Source organism: Nansenia antarctica (genome assembly GCF_963989245.1).
Source record: "Nansenia antarctica genome assembly, chromosome: 4".
In the NCBI taxonomy this organism is placed as follows: domain Eukaryota; kingdom Metazoa; phylum Chordata; class Actinopteri; order Argentiniformes; family Microstomatidae; genus Nansenia; species Nansenia antarctica.
In genome coordinates, this window is record NC_137689.1 from 6,342,525 (window position 1) to 6,362,176 (window position 19,652).

Below are 19,652 nucleotides of genomic sequence, written 5' to 3' on the forward strand. Positions count from 1 at the left end.
TCCCTAGGCATGTTTTAGTACTGAGTGTGTTATGCATGTGAGAGAGGTTCTGGGGAAAGGGGGCTATTGCAGAACGGGGACCATGCACAGCGGATAAGGGGGTACATTTGATTTTCTCATTTCCATCTGAGCAATCGTGGGTATAGCCTATATTCTATCGAGGCCTTCTGGACGGACTGGTATTGTTTGAAAACACACATGAGTTGTTTTTTGTTTGATCTCTGTGTTTAGATGCGATAAGAGCGCATGTTGTCAAATACAATGTTGCCGTCTGGTCTCTACGGGGAGGCGGTGTTAACTCAGTCATGCAGCCCTTCTAGTGTTGAAAAACACTGATTTGCAGAACACACAATCCAACTAACTTATTTACTAGTAACTTATGTTGCTCCTGGGATGTGTGTGTTTTAGTGGATTTAGAGTTAGACGCATTGGCTTTCTTACAAAAAAAAAGTGTGGATTGGTTGCCGGTTTAAAGTTGGTGTCATTGACAGATCGTGACGTTAGAATTATAGGCTAAGGTTCTATATATCTCAATTTTTGTCAAAATTGAGTTTTTTACATAATCTGATCCATTAGGTGTTTATTAATGCCTGTGTGGTGTTGTTTTTAAAATGTTGACATTTTTGAGTTAGTAATTCATAAAATACAAAGGTTCCATCTCACAAAACATAATGGAATGTAAAAACTTTGACGCTCAATATCTCTGTACTGCCCTAAACGGAGATAGAACCTTATCATTCTAAGCTCACGTTATAGCCTACTACCATTGCCTAGGTTATTTAGTGTTACTTAATAATCAGAGGTCTGCTTGTTTACTTTCTAACGAGTTGTCAGTATCTCTGTTTGATTGTTGGAGAAGCTGTGTGTAGATCAGGGTGGATCTGGGCTACAACATTGGCCTGGCCGTGAAGTAATTTGAAAGGCAACTCATCATTTAACTCAGAGTGCAGAGTTGTGAACATAGCCTACTCTGATTATGCACATCAATCATAATTCCATCAGACGGAAAGTACCCTGTAGCCGACTATATTGACAAAATGCACATTTAGTTGACCCATTTGAGTTTCAACTGAACATTACACAGTTAAATATGGCGTATCCTAGATACCAGACAAACACTCAAATTGACTTATTAATTTCAAATATTCAGTGTTTTTCTTTTAAAGGATATAAAGTATGTGATTGTTATGTTTTACTCCTGAATAAAACAACACATACATTTATAAAAGTCATGGATTTGGATTACTAACTTCACCCCCACAGTGTAATTAATGGCCAACATCCGAATGTGTGCTGCTTAACAACATCGATCGAATGTGTCTCCAAAATATTATCTTTGCTTCTCGTGATCAATCCCTTGTCTAGCTCAGACAGTTGCAGAACAAATGACAGCTGCTGTTTTATGACAGTTGTTCCAAGCCAAGGGTCCCACAGCCATCGCCCAGCCCGCCACAGACAGTTGTCCTTTACAGCCTTCTCAATGGCATTCCAGCACACACAGTGTGTTGCCCTTAGGTATACAAATCCAACTCTTTGGCTTTGCCGTTTCACTGTTAAAAGGCCCTCTCTCCTCTCTGTAAAGGTCCTCATGAAAATTACTCGCAGAGGCCGCTTCTGTCAATGGGTGGATATGCGTCTCAGGGGGTGGAAGAGACAATAGTAGGGCAGCACGTGCTGGGTGGTGGTGGTGGTGGGGGGGGGCTTGGACACCCTAAGGGTTGAAAAAGCTTATTAAACGTATACCGTGGGTCGTAAGATCAGATTGCAGCACCACGCTTCAGGCATTCTGACCCTGGTACTTTGTCTAGGCCTAATGGAGCGTTAGGCTTAGGGTTGTGAACACCTAAAAGTCATACAGTTTTCTCAAAAATGTTTTTGACATGAGATGTTTTGGTATAAACCAACTATTTGAAGTATGGAACTAGGCCTAATTCATTGATTTGCTCTGATTATTATAATTTTTTCTTATTTAGACAAGATTGTAGACCTCTGTCCTGTCTTTTCAGTGCAATATGCACATCATATGACACGTCAATATGTTTGATATTCATTAATTGAAGTCATGACAGTCAATAAATAAAAAAAATACTTTTTCACGACGACTGCCAGTGGCTCCTGGCCTGAGCTAGATTACTCCTCCTGCTAGAACTGGTGAATTTATGATTCACTTCCTTAGTCAAATGTATTGACTGTAAGTCGCTTTCGAATAAGGCGTCTGCTAAATGCCAAAAATGTAAATGTAATGACAGTAATACTCTGGAGATCTGATAGTATTAGGAATATTATAGTATATTGTTTATTACTAATTATGTGTTGACATGTAGAGTTCCACATGTAGAGTAAGGGCTGTTACTGCAAGGGCAGAACAGGACTGTGTGCAGCTCAGCGATCGGCACTACACACACAGATCTCTGGTGGATGATTGCTTTGTCATGGTAACGCTCTCTTTAGCTGAAACTTGCAGGTCAATCCGCACTCTCTCCAAGGAAATTTCGTTTGGGAAATAATGAATATTTTCAGTTTGTGGCATGCAGCCGTGTAGAACTGGCTCATTCTGCTGGAGAAACACTATTGTGAATAGCGGTAATCTAACTAGCTTTGTCGACTTTTTTTTTTCTCTCTCTCTCTCTCCCTCCCTCTCCCTCCCTCTCTCTCTCTCTCTGTCTCTCGCTCTCTCTCTCTCCCTCCCTCCCTCTCTCCCTCCCTCCCTCTCTCTCTGTCTCTCTCTCTGTCTCTCTCTCTCTCTCTCTGTGTCTTTCCCTCTCTTGCTCTTTGATTTATAACACGATAATTAACAACCTGACATTTTCAACCTGACCCAGGGCAAATAACCTAAAGAAATGCAAGTAGTAATTAATGATCATGTCATTAACTCTAATGGAGTAGACCAACAGTTAGAGCAAGGCCCTTACATACAGGCCTCTCTCGTCTCGGCCTAGTCTCAGGGTAGGTCAGGTCTCTCGTCCATTGTGTCCAAATCACAGAAATAACGTATGTGGTCCAAACACTTAGAGCCATGACCTACTCCATACATGATGCTTTCATCCCCCTTTCACCCTCTGCCAGGCCATAATTCACAGCTAAATTACTGAGGGGGGGGGTCCTCAGAACAGAGCACACACCCCAGCATGTTGAAGCAGGTTTGTTATAAAGGAGGGTTGTCTTGTCAATGTAACACCCCGCAGCAGTGAAGGAGTCGCTCACGTTTTTTTTCCCGCTAGTCTGCAATTGCAGCTGGCCAAACAAGCGCTTGAGCTTTTAAGCTAGGCCTTATATTATCATTATATGTTTACTGGATGATTCGTACCTTCTAGCAAAAAGTCTAAAGACATTCCTTCCTTTGCTGTGGGCACTCTTAAAAGCGTAGATTTGCATTTCCATCACCGGCTTTTAACCACCACTCTCTCAAGCTGTCTCCGCTCTCCTAATCGCCCTTAAGCTTAAGGTAAAAAAAATGTAGTCGACGTTTCGACGATGCGTTACATCTCTCTACTATTGTCTAATAATAATATAAAAAACATAGGAGGAAATGATCGTATTGAACATGGAAAGAGTCCACATCCTTTTTCTAAGTTTTCTAGAAAAGTCACAGAAGGGGAAAAGCCTCACAGCTGGGGCTGTTGAGTCAAGGTTTTCCCATCCGAGAGCTGTGTGCAGGGCGGTAGGGCGGGGGGGTGGCGGGGGTGGCGGGGGGGGAGCGGGGGGGGCGGGGGTTCGTCTGAGTCATGTTGGGTTAATGACCATGGAACAGCCAGAATATCTGGTGGGGCCTTTTGGAAAAGGAAGTCCCCTCCACTCCTGTTCATTCTCTGAGGACCCCTCTTGATTTGTATGGGAAACCATGAGGGCCTTGCCTGCCAAACTGTCACACTACACTATAGTTACTCATTGGATTGTGTTGCACAGTGTGAGGGGAAGGGGGGGGGGGGGGGTTAGTGTAAGTGAACTCACCACACCAGGGGAAACACACACGCACGTACGCACACACACGCATCCACACACACACCCACACGCACACACTCACACTCACACACACACACACACACGCACACACACACTGCTGAAGTCAGTGAAAGTCCACAGTGCCGGGAAGATGACATTACTAACAGACTAACAGGTCACCCACTGGGAGTTTTTGCAATAAACACACACACACACATGCACACACACACACACACACACACACACACACACACGCGCGCGCACGCACGCACACGCACGCACGCACGCATGCCAAGCAAGTGACTAGCAGGTGACTCAGGCTGGAATGGCAAGAGAGATGACATAACATTGAGTCATCTGCCAAAAAGTTTTTGTTGAACATGACGTCAATGAGACAAGGGTTGGAAAACATGACTGAATGAGGGAGGGAGGGAGGGAGAGAGAGAGGGAGGGTCGGTCAAGCAAGCAGACAGGCATTCGATCCCATATCTTAGGTGTTGACTCATACGTTTGACCGTCGGTTATCAAAAGCATCTGTATTGGAATGTTCTGGATGTTTGTGGACGTTAGCGTGAGGAGCTCAGACTCGGGGGCACCTGTGGGAGGGGGACGGGAGAGTGTAGCTAGTCTCTCTTCAGACTGGCTGGCGGTGTGTGATCAGGGGGCTGCGTGATTACACGCTAGGCTAATATTAGCTCTTATCACCACCGACTTTCTCTCTTCGGTTTGTGTTGCTGTAGCTGCAACTCCCTGCTGTACACAGCTTCAGTGTGAGAACACAGGACCCCTAGACTATTGGATTATCTACTTAACTTATCTTAAGTTAAAAGACTCACAGACAAATAATGCCTCCTCCTCCTCCGTCTCTCTCTCTCTCTCTCTCTCTCTCTCTCTCTCTCTCTCTCTCTCTCACATGTTTTTGTTTACAGAGATGTGAGGTCATTTAGGAGGAATGCTGAGCTGAGTAGTAATTGAATAAATACAGATTAAGCGGGAGGGCGGTCCTTCCTGGGCATGTGGAGGCAAGGTGCTCAATGGTGGCGGGGGCAATTTGTGTGTGTGTGTGTGTGTGTGTGTGTGCGTGAATGTGTGTGTGTGGGAGAGAGAGAAACATCTGCTTAAGTAAGTGGAGGGTTTGTGGGGGTGATGGGGGTGAGAGGGGGTTAACAGTCCCCTCCTCCCCAGGCCAAGGTGGGGGTGAGAGGGGGTTAACAGTCCCCTCCTCCCCAGGCCAAGGTGGCTGAATACCAGGCCTTGAAGGAAAACTGCTACGACCAACCAGCCACACTTTCAACCTATTTTTGGACATAAGAATGCTACACAACACTGCCTATCTAGCCTGGTGATACCTCCCATAGCACAGTGCTGATACGCCCCAGAGGGCAAAGGATTCCATTTGGTTTTTGAACCGACTTTTCATTTCCTACGAGGGAGTTGATAACCCGACAAATTATGAGCTCTCAGACTGAATAACAGCTTTATGGTTTATAGTTAAACAGTGAACAGTCATTATGATTACAAGGCTGATTTCTTGTGGGTGGGTGGGTGTGTGTGTGTGCGTGTGTGTGTGCATGCGGTATGTGTGTGTGTGCGCGTGTGTGTGTGTGTACGTGCGTGCGTGCGGTGTGTGTGCGTGTGTGTGTGTGTGTGTGCGTGCATGAGTGGTGTGTGTGCATTAGCGTGCGCGTGATCGGTGTGTGTGTGTGTGTGTGTGAGCGTGTGTGTGAGCGTGCGTGCGTGCGGTGTGCGTGCGTGCGTACGGTGTGTGTATGTGTGTGCGTGCAGTGTGTGTGTGTGTAAGTGTGTGTAAGTGTGTGTTTGGGGTAGCTGCCAAGGTGGGTGATGAGGGAACATTGTTGGTTCAGTCTGCAGGAGAGTCACCTGTTGGGTTCTCACAGGGCCTGGCGCGCTGACAGAGCGTTCCTGTGAAGTGAAGCGCTTTGAACACCGGCGTTTTCTCAAAGCACTAAAAACAGAAACTCAACTCTCCGAGGCAACAAATAACGGGCATTTTTGATATCCAGCAGTGATATTTTGTTTTTTTATGACCAACGGTTTTTATCCAAAAAGCATTTTTGACAGATAAGAGGTCATGTTTGACAAAATAGGTCAGCGAGTTCATAATGCAACATAATGTTGTTTGGCCTCAAATCTAAGTCGAGACATTAACCTTGGGGGTGATTTTTTTTCATTTTCAATGACACAGTTAACTATGTGACGGTCTCACATAGGCGGAGGGAGATAATGGAGGTCATGTGGTGGTCTGTGTCGTGCCGAGCAAAGATCAAGTTATTGGTGTCAACAAACTGTGGCGTGGTGTCAGGTGTCTGTTTTGTCTGAGGTGTTCTGTCAAAACAACAAGGCCTCCACAGGCTGTACCTAAGACTAGTGAACTAGACTAGTTCATAAGACTAGTTTATAAGACTAGTTATCGGTCATAAGACTAGTTTATAAGACTAGTTATCGGTCATAAGACTAGTTCATAAGACTAGTTAACTAGGTAACTAACCAGGCAGCTCTCTCCGTAGACTAACTCTGACTCTGCTCTTTTTAAAAAATGTTTACGGACTACCGCCTCCTTGTTGCTGTGGCAACAGAACAGGATCTGGCCAACTGCCATGGGGGCCGGGAGCAGACCAATGGAATGTCCCTGGGTGGGGGTGGCAGGGGGGGGGGGCTGAGTCTGGGATCTGAATGGACACCCCTACCCAGAGGCAGAGAGAGGGAGAGGGGGAGAGGGAGAGAGAAGGAGAGGGAGAGAGAGAGAGAGGGGGAGAGAGAGAGAGGGAGAGAGCGAGGAAGAGGGAGAGAGAGAGAGAGAGAGCGCAAACAGCCCACAGAAGAGGCAGCTAGACAGCTAGCCCACAGAAGTACAGTAGCTATCAGAGAGCGACATACTATGAGATTCCTGAACAGTTGACAAACATTTACATGTTTACTTAAACAGGGATTATGCGCTAGCGACCATAACCACGGCTATTCAAAGCGAGGGGGAATATAGATAGAGAGGCTTGTTGTTGACTCGGCGGAGAAAAACAGTGTGTATATTTACCACGACTTGTTTGTCTCACTTACTGCCCGCAACCTCAACCCCAGTCTACACAAGGCCCCTCTTCTCTCTCTCTTTCTCTCTCTCTCTCTCCCTCTCTCTCTCTCTCTCTCTCTCTCTCTCCCCCTCTCTCTCTCTCTCTCTCTCTCTCTCTCTCTCTCTCTCTCTCTCTCTCTCCCTCTCTCCCCCTCTCTCTCTCTCTCTCCCTCTCTCTCCCCCTCTCTCTCTCTCTCTCTCACTCATCGTGTCTCGTATTTTGTCATGTGGCTTTTCAAAGGCCTTGCTGTCGCTTTAGGTATCCTGTTTACTACATGTAGAAACCTGGCAAGGCCTGAACTCACACCTTGTCCCCTTCACACACGCACACCACACACACACACACACTTACACACCACACTCACACACTCTCTCACACACACACACGCGTACACTCTCACGCACACACACACACACACACACACACACACACACCCTCACTCGCACACACACACTCACTCACACACTCACACACACACACACACACACACACACTCACTCACACACTCACACACACACACACACACACACACACACACACACTCACTCACACACTCACACACACACCGCAGGAAAGTTAAGACCGGGTTTGACAGTTACTCAAAACCCACAACAATGGATGACTTTTCTCACCTTGCAGGGGTGTAAGAGTTGTTGCTTTTCCACGTTAGATGCGTTTGGGGCCGAGCTCAACACTCTGCTTGCCTAGCTACCTCTCTCTTCTCTGAATCCATTTCACATTTCCAGTTCATCTCTTAAAGTAGTTTTTTTTGCGACTTTTACATACACAGTCTCTCTTTCTCTTGTTCCCCGGCAGAGAACCCAGAGTGCATGTGTTTCTGTTCACATAATCACTTCCTAGCATGAACAGGAACAGATTAGAATAAGGCTGGTTGGCCTGGGGCTGTGTCTGCTTTAATGGTCTGCACAGGGGGAACATATGCCTTCCATCTCCTCGCTCACACACGGGACATCTGCCGGAGGATCTGTCGCTCATGCTAACTGCTAGCGTCCCCCTTTCCTCCCCGCTTGTCCTGGATCCATAGTCACATCCGGACGAGGGAACGTCGATCTGGGACAACAGTGAATAAATATGAGTCGTGTTAAATCACCTTTAGTCCGTATCCCCTTGACTACGACCCCTCGAGTCCTCTTTGTGTGCGTGTGTGTGTGTGTGTGTATGTGTGTGTGACTGTGTGATGTATGTTACTTGGCGTTATAAGAACCTCTGAGAGTCGTGTTCCTGTTGAGAGCAGTGATTTATGGAACAGGAGAGAGAGAATACAAATTGCTAGTACTCACAGGGGATTACTTTTTCATTTTCATGCAGAATGTCAACTGTCGAGGCTAGGCTGCATGTTTGTCTAATAACACATTTTCAAATCCTACAGTTGCCTTTTTTTTTTTTTTACTTTTAGGGTTTCCTTTATGTCAGGACTAGCAACGATTGGGGCAGTTGGATAGATATGGAGGCCCGGAACCTTCTCAAACCTCCATCCTCCTTTGTGTGTGTTAGCGTGTGTTAGCTTGTGTTAGCGTGCACCTCCTCAACCGACCAGGCAGACATGGGATCAGATGATTCCTCAGCAGCCTCTCCTGAGGCGTTAGCCAGGGCATGTGCTAGCTAGAGAGAGAGACGGTGGTCTGTGTGTAGCTCAGGGGCTTTCTCACTGGCTTCATTATGGGTCTGTAGTCTCTCTCTCTCTCTCTCTCTCTCTCCCCCCCCCCCTCTCTCGCTCTCTCTCTCTATTGTTCTGTTATATTACAACCCACCATGATATGTCTCTTTCTTCCTTGAATTAGCTAACATCTGCGTCCAGTGTGAAGCCGCTGTCGTCCACACTAGCCACGACAAGTTATAGCGTCGCAAGTTATAACATGCCGGCTATCGCCTGGCTCTGGCCCACTGTTATATGTAAACGATTCAATCTAGCTGAAAGACCTTCAGCAGTGCAACCTCGTTCCAGCTAATCTTATACCTGATCTTTGCCACTGATGCCAAAAAATGGTGCTTGGGGTTGTTTGGTTTGGGTAGAGCTGGTTCCCGGGCTTGTTGGATGGCATTCCATGCCCCTGCTTGTTGCTGCTATGTTGACGTAGGAGCATTGGAATGACAGTCATTCATTCAAACCTTTATTTATTCTTCCGGAAAGGACAATCGAGGTCACCTTCGTTTCCAATGTCGTCGAGACACGCGGATTATTCAACAAGTTAACAATAAACATTGAGGAAACAAAGAATCCGTTTACACGGTAAACACAAGACGTAATAGAATAATAAAAAAGACATAAAGTACAGAATAATGGGTGAAAAACAATTGCAGAACTGTTGCAGTGCCAGATCAGCAATTACATTTGTAAAAACTCCCAAAGGATGCAAAATAACAGCATCCGCTCACTCAAACACTGTTCCAAAAAACATAGTTTATTGCAAGCTTTTGGTCATAGACCTTCTTCAGGCATAAAGCAGACAAGTGAATGCAGTGGTATAAAGGGTTCAAACAACATCACTTGATTTAGATACAAACTCCCAAAGGATAAACGTGCATTAATCTTCAGCGTGAGCTGAAGGCTGACTTGACAACCTTTCCAAGTTCGGTCTGTATGCGGGGAACTTCTCAGTGTAAGCCAGTCATTTGAGCGTGTCAAATAGGGTCCATAGTTGAAATTACGGAAAATAACTGACTGGCTGGCTGACTGGCTGGCTGACTGACTGACTGACTGGCTGACTGACTGACTGACTGGCTGGCTGGCTGACTGGCTGGTTGGCTGGCTGACTGGCTGTCTGGCTGACTGACTGACTGGCTGACTGGCTGACTGGCTGACTGACTGGCTAGCTGACTGGCTGACTGGCTGACTGGCTGACTGGCTGACTGACTGACTGGCTGGCTAACTGTCTGACTGTCTGACTGACTGGCTGGCTGGCTGGCTGACTGGCTGACTGACTGACTAGCTGACTGACTGACTGACTGGCTGACTGACTGGCTGGCTGGTTGGCTAGCTGACTGGCTGACTGACTGACTGACTGACTGGCTAACTGGCTGACTGGCTGACAGGCTGACTGACTGGCTGGCTGACTGGCTGACTGACTGACTGGCTGGCTGGCTGACTGACTGGCTGGCTGGCTAACTGGCTGACTGGCTGACTGGCTGACTGGCTGGTTGACTGGCTGACTGACTGGCTAGCTGACTGACTGACTGACTGGCTGGCTAACTGGCTGACTGGCTGGCTAACTGGCTGACTGGCTGGTTGACTGGCTGACTGACTGGCTGACTGACTGACTCTGAGGTGACTGGCTGACTGACTGGCTGACTTTCTAGTTGACTAACTAGCTGACTGACTGACTGGCTGGCTGACTGACTGACTGACTGACTGACTGGCTGACTGACTAACTGGCTGACTGACTGGCTGACTGACTGACTGACTGGCTGACTGGCTGGTTGACTGGCTGGTTGACTGACTGGCTAGCTGACTGACTGGCCGGCTGACTGGCTGACTGACTGACTGGCTGGCTGGCTGGCTAACTGGCTGACTGGCTGACTGACTGGCTGGCTGACTGGCTGGTTGACTGACTGGTTGATTGACTGGCTGACTGACTCTGAGGTGACTTGTGTCTGAGACAACGTAGGTCTGGAGTCACCCCCAGGGCCCTGCCGGCTCCAACAACAAACACAGCAGTCACAGTCACACAACGGACAACCCACAGCCTATATTATCCCCTCTGTTTGTTTTGCTTTCATTTTCTCCTCAACCTCTCATGCTCTCTCTCTCTCTCTCTCTCTGTGACAATGTCAACCAGGAGTAGACGGCCCCCCCAAAAATGGCCGTCCATCCCTGTAATTCAACTGGACTTTGAGGTGAACGAAGCCTCAAATTGAAAAACTTTAACCGACGAAATATATGAGATTCATTCTACCAGTGAGTCTGCAGCACTGTGAAAATTAAATAGAAAACTAGGCGTCCAATAGCATCGCAGAGGGGGAGGAAGACGCATGCAGGCATATCAGTTCTTTCCTCTGACGCTCCCTGGTGTTATGTGTGCGGTTCAGAGGAGCCAGCATCACGCTTGTTTTGTGTACTCTGAGGTGTCAGAGCCGATACCGTGGCGCAAACTAACAGACACTACGCTATCCTCTCCCCTCCCACACCCCTCCAGCACAGCACTTGTCTCAATTTGACAAAAATCTAACATGAAATCGCTCTGCACTCTAGACACTCCAGACACACCTCCCTCCCGAGTCACGCTGAGAGGACTGTTAATTGAATTGAATTATTAATGGTTTTATCGGCAACTTCAGATCTGCCTGTCAGATTGTGTTGCTGTCTGAGTCAGGTCTCCTGTGCTGTCGGTTGCTGCCTGCTGTCTGTCTGTCTGACTGTCTGTCTGTCTGTCTGTCACCAGGGCCTAACTGACTGACTGACTGACTGACTGACTGACTGGCTGACTGGCTGGCTGACTGGCTGACTGGCTGACTGGCTGGCTGACTGACTGGCTGGCTGGCTGACTGACTGGCTGACTGGCTGGCTGACTGGCTGGCTAGCTGGCTGACTGGTTGACTGGCTGGCTGACCAACTGGCTGACTGACTGGCTAGCTGGCTGACTGGCCGACTGACTGTCTGACTGGCTGACCGACTGACCGACTGACCGACTGACTGACTGACTCGCAGACAGGCAGGCAGGCAGACATGCAGACAGAGATCTGTGTGTACTTGGGAAGCCTTGCATGCGTGTTGTCTTTGATAATCCCCACTCTATTCATCCCTGTGCAGATGTCTGTGTCAGAATGACAGGTCACAGTATCATGCCCCACATTGCAGGGTCGTGTAACAACACAATCGCTATGGGAAAAAATGCCACGCTGTGTGAAGCACATCCCAACTCCCCTCGAAACACCTCACCCTAAAACACCTCACCCCTAAGTCAGCCTGACAACTCTGGGTTCTGTAAGGCAGAGACAAAGTCTTCGGTACGCATTTCGGTAACTGCTTTATTATTTCTGAGGAGGGGGGGGATGTATTTCTGCTGTGTTATTTGTCATCGTTTACAGTAAACATAATATCTCATAATATCGTCACCTTCTTAAAATGATTTTTAAAATGATTTTCATGTTTTTATGCGGAAAAAAAGAATAAACTGGAACCGAATCTAGAATAATATGATATTTAGACAAAAACATAATTTTCCTCAAAAGTGACTTTAAAAGCCGTTATTCTAAGAAGGCGACGGGTGATGGATGTTAGAAAATGAATCGCTAGGTAGATGTTAGCGACGCGCCCAGTCTCCTCACAGAGCAGTGTCAGAATGCAGCCGCCCCACAGCCTTGTTCTGTCTCACAGTGTCCTGTGACTAACCCCGCTTTTTTTTTATTTTACCAGAGGGACTGGAGGAGGGGGGCCGGGGTGGGGGGGGACAGGGCAGGGTGGGGTGGTGGTGGTGCTGGTGTGGTGGTGGACGGATGCCCAGCTTCGGCCCTGGCGGAGATGGACAGTTGGCACAGTCATGGCAGGCTGCGTTTAGACAGCTGAGATGACTGACTCATTACTGCAGGGCACCTGTTGGCCAATGGGGGGATGAGAGAGAGGGGAGAGGGGAGGGGGGAGGGGGGAGGGGGGGGCATGGAATGGAACAGGCCCCCATCGTCAACAGGTGATGGTTGTGCAGCATGAATGACTCCCCATCTGTGTCCATGACAGTGGGTGGGGGAGCGGGCGGGTGTGTGGCCTCCGTATGCCCTGGTCCTGTGTGTCTGTCTTACTGTCTCGCTCATAATGTTTAAGGGTTGGGCTAGGATGGGGGGGGGGGACGGACGGACGGACGGACGTAGCTGTAATCAGTTATCAAGGGTGGATAGGAGTGGAAGAGGGGGAGAGAGGGGAGGCTCAGCTGTTGATCTGTGGCTAGTCTGTTGATCTGAGAGGGCCAGGGTCACACTGGTGGTGGCCCGACAGTGTACTCTACAGCAGTTGGTCTCAACAAACAAGAAAAGGAAGATGAAGGAGGTTGTTAAGTTGGCCCACGAGCTAATACACACTGAGTCACAACAGCCGACGTAACAAGTGTTGATTCATAAAAGTTTTGGTATGTCGAACCAAAACACTCTCCTTGACCCTCCTGTGCTCGACACTACGGTAGACTTGTTCGAAGTTAGCTTAGTTTAGGAGGGCAGAGAGAGCACCCCCCACAACAAACCCAAAAACCCCTGTGTGTTCTCTGATGATTTTGGAACGTGACTAATGGGAATTTGAGAAGGTCCCGGTTCGGTTCTCGGTTCGATTTTTTAGCTCGATCCATATCCACTTACCTCACCGCTGGCTGGGGGGAGTTTTTCTTTTTTGGGGAAGTAAAAAGTATCACCTATATTTGTCATGGCGGTGTCGTTACGTAACGAGGGGGGTTTGCGAGGCTGACCTGGTGGGCGGCCAGGCGGGAAGACTGCCCTGGGAGAGAGAGAGAGAGGGAGAGAGGGAGAGAGGGAGAGAGAGAGAGAGAGAGCGCAGCGGACTGACGCCCATTAGTTCTTATTTATGAGGAGCTGGCTGCTGAGGTAATAACATTTCCGCTGTCTACTGCTGCGTTGTACGACTGCCTGCCTAAAAACGGTAATGGTGCTGTGTTTCTGTCTGACACGCTGCCAAGGAGAGGCCCCTCTCATTCCCCCTCCTGACATATCACCCCTCTCTCCTCTCCACAACAGTCTGGAGCGCCAGTGAGCTGCGCTAGCGAACAGCGCTAATGATACACAGGAGCGCTAGTACAGGACACAGGGGAGGGAGATGAATGTCTCAGGGGAGGGTAATAATGTACAGTAGGATATGTGTGTCACACGGCAGATGTTACTACTTCTGCTAATCATAAAGGTCGAATGAGGACAAAGTGGAGGGTGGAGTGGAGTGGAGGGTGGAGTGGACAAGCACACAGGCGGAGAGTGTGTTTGACCAGAGGTGGTCAATAGGGACCCTGGGTGGGATGTTTTAACCTCCTGACACGGGCCGAGGTAGAGCCGGCGTCTAACGATCGCAATGTCGGCAGATCGCGGTTCGAAGCCCCGGCTGGCCACGTGTCGAGGTGTCCTCGAGCAAGACACTTGACACCCCAAATTGCTCTCCAAATGAACAGGCCGGCACCTTGCACGGTAGCTCGGCCGCCGTCGGTGTGTGAATGTCTGTGTGAACGGGTGAACGAGAGGCCGTTGTAAAGCGCTTTGGATTAAGTCGCTATATAAGTCGCTATATAAGTCAGTCCATTTACCATTTACCATGGCTGACTCGCCCCATGTTCCTGCCCCTCCGCTTCTCAGCATCTCAACACCCCCGGCCCTTCCTCTACGTATAGTTTGAACTTCCTGTAGTGGGAAAACAACCCCTGTCGTATCAGATTATAGTTCACAAAGAAGAGATCCTATCAGCGCTATTTACCCTAGCCATACTGCGGTGCTCTGGATAAACAACGCCTGTGTGTGAAACAGTGCGTGTGTGTGTGTGTGTGTGTGTGTGTGTGTGTGTGTGTGTGTGTGTGTGAAACCCAATGTCCTGTTCTCGTTACCTCACATGTGAAGTCGGTTCTTGGTTCTCTCTTTTTTTTTTTTTACACAGCAGAGATATCTGACTCTCCCCGTCTGTCTCTCCCCACTGTGGGAACGTCACAGCTCGGCTATCACACCGCGTTCGTCCGGTCGATGTCTTGTGTCAGCTACCTTCCACATTATTTACTCCCCTCTTTCTCATCGTATTCCGGGCACCGCTGTTTGCGGCGTCGATACAACCGTCCGCCACACGGGCCCTGGGACTTCACCCCCCCCAGCCTCCCCCCCCCCCCCTGACAAAAGCTGCCATTGATGAGGACTCACCAGAGCAGAATGGTGGTCGGTGTCGGGCTTACTGTGTCCAATGAGACCGACTCTAACCAATAATAACTTGTTTCTTTTTCTGCCCTTCACAGCAAAACTCGGAAGGGCCACAGAGAAGCCTGCGTCAACAACCCCACAATGGCTAGGCTTAGCGCTAGCTTATAGGGGGGAAGGGGGGGATATCGGTAACTAATGTCACATGACTTGCTGGAAACTACGAGGCTTGTTCACACTAACAGCTCTCATTCTGTCACCCCCCTGTAGGCTCTTACTGTACGGCCTAGGCTGACTACTGTATCTGAAATTGGCTGGCTGGTGTGATGATGAGAGAGTAGAGAGAGAGAAAGAAGAAATAGGTTGTGGGTTTTTGGTTTGTGTGTGTGTTAGCTTGTATGTATGTACGTGTCAAGATTGCTTGGTTGCTTTCAGCTGGGGTGGCCGGGGGGGGAGGGGTGTTGGAGGGGGAGGGAGATAGGGGGAGGGGGGGGGGTAAGCCAAGGTCTTTTAATGGCTCCTCTTTGATGGCGCCCTTTCGAGCGGGTTCAAACGGTAGCCAAAAGTCCAGCACACACACGCTGATATTTAATATTTAGCAGGCTTATTGAAGTCATAATGCCACTGAGGGCAGAGGAAGATAGGAGGGGGACATCACCCCCCAACATTACCCCCCCTCCCCCCCTCTCCCTTTGCTTTAGACTCAGCAGGGAGTCTCCCCCCGTGGAGTGATGCAGACCCAGAGAGGAGAACAGACCAGCCAAGGCCATCAGGACATGTGACACATGTGACACGTCTAATGCTTTGGTCCTCATGTTGGGATCCCATGTAAATGATCAGACTTTTCTTTCGAAAAATGTGAATACATTTCCTGCACTGATCAAAATCAAATGACACACTTGCTAGTCAACTAACTCAGCTTGTTTTGTGAGCCTGCTAACAATGTAAACTTAAAGTAGTGATATAGTTAACTAGGTAGCAGTGGGGATTACTCACCCAATCCATTGCAGTTGCAGTATTTCGGCTTGACTAGCGAGTTTGTGTTGTGATTCCCAACAACATTGAAACGTAGTTCTGTGTCTCAAAAGAAAAGTCAACATTTTGATTGGTTGCCGATATGCAGACTAAATGATCAGACTGTGTCACATATGCTTTAGCAACCCCCTGCCCTCTATGTCAGCAAGCTACTATACGTCTCGCGTTTGAGCCTAGACTAATTGTTGCTTCAGCTGTTGCGTTTCAGTTTGTGTTTGTGTGTTCTTTGTTTAGCTACAGTCACGACTTAAGTCACCCGTAGCAACCTGACACAGGGTGGCATTTAGCCTCTCAGAGACGAGGCTAAATGATATTGCTGTAACTGTCTGATGACTGTCTGATGTCTGCCTAACAGTCAGTCCAGAGCTGTATGTGGGGTAGGGTGAGCTCAGTGAGGACTAGTCCTTAGCCGACCGGAAAAGAGGTGTTGTGGTGGAGTGTGAAGGTGGAAGGCTACCGTGGTGAACAGGCCCTGTGGTGATGTGAGTCCCCTGGTGAGTAAGGCCCTGTGGTGAACGTGAGTCCCCTGGCGAATAAAGCCCTGTGGTGAACGTGAGTCCCCTGGTGAGTAAGGCCCTGTGGTGAACGTGAGTCCCCTGGTGAGTAAGGCCCTGTGGTGAACGTGAGTCCCCTGGTGAATAAAGCCCTGTGGTGAACGTGAGTCCCCTGGTGAATAAAGCCCTGTGGTGAACGTGAGTCCCCTGGTGAATAAAGCCCTGTGGTGAACGTGAGTCCCCTGGTGAGTAAGGCCCTGTGGTGAACGTGAGTCCCCTGGTGAATAAAGCCCTGTGGTGAACGTGAGTCCCCTGGTGAGTAAGGCCCTGTAGTGAACGTGAGTCCCCTGGTGAGTAAGGCCCTGTAGTGAACGTGAGTCCCCTGGTGAGTAAGGCCCTGTAGTGAACGTGAGTCCCCTGGTGATGTGTAGTGCTGCTGTAGTGATGTGTAGTGATGTGTAGCGATGTGTTCAGTGATGTGTAGTGCTGCTGTAGTGATGTGTAGTGATGTGTAGTGATGTGTAGCGATGTGTAGCGATGTGTTCAGTGATGTGTAGTGCTGCTGTAGTGATGTGTAGTGATGTGTAGCGATGTGTTCAGTGATGTGTAGTGCTGCTGTAGTGATGTGTAGTGATGTGTAGCGATGTGTAGCGATGTGTTCAGTGATGTGTAGTGCTGCTGTAGTGATGTGTAGTGATGTGTTCAGTGATGTGTAGTGCTGCTGTAGTGATGTGTAGTGCTGCTGTAGTGATGTGTAGTGATGTGTTCAGTGATGTGTAGTGCTGCTGTAGTGATGTGTAGTGATGTGTAGCGATGTGTTCAGTGATGTGTAGTGCTGCTGTAGTGATGTGTAGTGATGTGTAGCGATGTGTAGCGATGTGTTCAGTGATGTGTAGTGCTGCTGTAGTGATGTGTAGTGATGTGTTCAGTGATGTGTAGTGCTGCTGTAGTGATGTGTAGTGATGTGTAGTGCTGCTGTAGTGATGTGTAGTGATGTGTTCAGTGATGTGTAGTGCTGCTGTAGTGATGTGTAGTGATGTGTTCAGTGATGTGTAGTGCTGCTGTAGTGATGTGTAGTGATGTGTTCAGTGATGTGTAGTGCTGCTGTAGTGATGTGTAGTGATGTGTTCAGTGATGTGTAGTGCTGCTGTAGTGATGTGTAGTGATGTGTAGCGATGTGTTCAGTGATGTGTTCAGCCCTGGCTCCTGCTCAGAGAGGGTTCAGTGGGTTCAGTACACTCAAGGTGTCTGTGGCTGAGGGAACGTCTGCAGGGGCGGACAGAGATGTAATTATTATCTGTTTCTGTATCTGTTCAACCTACTTTTAAATGATCTGTATGATCTATATTCGGAGAGAAGACCTGAAGTGGGCGTGTGGTTTATACCGGAAGACACGTTAAATCATTAAATAAATTATAATTCTCAACATTATTGAGAATTCTTTTTCTGAACGAGCGACTTGTAGAATCTGTCTGTTGTTTCCATCGCATTATTTGTGCTTTTCTGAATAACTTATTTGTATTCGGGTACATCCCTACTCTTCTTAAGTTTAATGATGTTAACGTTCTGCGTGTGCAGTTTATGTATGCTGAGAAATAGCGGCTGGGGGCAGTGTCCTGTGTCTCAGGAGGTAGAGCCGGTGTCTAATGATCGCAAGGTCGGCAGATCGGTGGTTTGAACCCTGGCAGGTCTCTTTTATATACGTGTACGTCAGTCCATTTAATAGGGGAACAGTTTTGAACAGGTAAAACACCACACGTACCTCATGAAGTTGTTATGTTTTGAAGTTCAACTCTCCAGTAGCGTTTACAGTGATGAAGGCTTCCTATGAGGTAGGGTCCCCACCCAGCTGCCCTTTTAAGGAGGTGGGCCCATTGTGTTCTCTCTCTCTCTCTCTCTCTCTCTCTCTCTCTCTCTCTCTCTCTCTCTCTCTCTCTCTCTCTCTCTCTCTCTCTCTCTCTCTCTCTCCATGCATATTAGTTATTAAATAATTGACCTTTCGGGTTTGCATGAGCTCATGGGAAAAGTGGGTGTTTCCCCAGGAAGTCAAGGCCTTTCAAACTCTCTCACTTCACACACACACACACACACACACACACACACACACACACACACACACACTTATTACTCCCTCTCACTCAAACGCTCTCACTTCACACACACACACACACACACACACACACACTCACACACACACACACACACACAAAGTGTACTTCTGTTCCTGCATAGGACCCCCGTGTCTAGTGAAGTAGTCACACATTGAAGTGAATGATCTCTAGGATACGCAGGGCCTCTACTCTACCCTACTGTACTGTACTCTACCCTACCCTCCTCTCCTCCCCTCTCCTCTCCTCTCCTCTCCTCTCCTCTCCTCTCCTCCCCTCTCCTCTCCTCTCCTCTCCTCTCCTCTCCTCGCCTCGCCTCTCCTCTCCTCTCCTCTCCTCCCCTCTCCTCTCCTCTCCTCTCCTCTCCTCTACCCTACCCTACTCCCCCCATCTGCTTCACGTTAACCCCTAATTGTGGATATGTGCGCGAGGTGACGGATGATTACCGGCAGCGGCTGCTGAAGGCCTGTCCACTCCAGTCCCACAGGTTCAGCAGAGGTTGACCCTGCAGGGGAGGGGGGAGGGACACAGGAAATGGAGGGGTTGGGGGGGGCGGGGGAGCTGAGGCCACAGCTGCCTCAGATGACACTCTCATTGTTTACAGGTGTTTTGCTTTTTTCTCTGAGAGAGTTCTGCTGCTGTTGGCTGTTCTGCTGCTGTAGGCTCTCCTCAGTCAGTGGGAAGATCCAGAACAGAGGGTCAGACGAACCCAACTGGACTATATTCTGAATCCGAATAGTGTTTATCACCCACTATGTAAGGCTGTCGTACCTCTTTTATTCCAAAGTGATTTACAATTCCGAATTACAAATGACAGGGACACCCATTCCTCCTGGAGTAACTGAGGGCCTTACTCAAGGGCACACTAGTGGTGGTGGTGTTCCAGGTGGGATTTGAACTCAAAACCTTCCGATCATCAGTCCAACTCACTATCCACTAGACCACCACTACCCCACTAAGTATGTAAGTACCTGGTATGGCGTTTTGGTAGAACTTTCCCAAATTCATCCACAGTCAATGATGAATAACTCTTGTGGATGAGGTGAGAAGACATTAAGTGTTGATTGATTTGGGTCAAAGTGATGCCCTGGTATGAGTGTTGGACGCTCCGACAACAGTACGGGTCCAGTCCAGGGGGGTATTCCATC

General features: G+C 48.5%; 1 protein-coding gene across 1 annotated transcript in view; it reads left to right on the top strand.

Annotated features, from left to right (window-relative positions):
* rras2 (RAS related 2) overlaps positions 1 to 19,652 on the top strand; it is a gene marked incomplete at both ends in the record, with an annotated part of 42,976 nt that overhangs the window by 153 nt on the left and 23,171 nt on the right. The window lies entirely within an intron of this gene.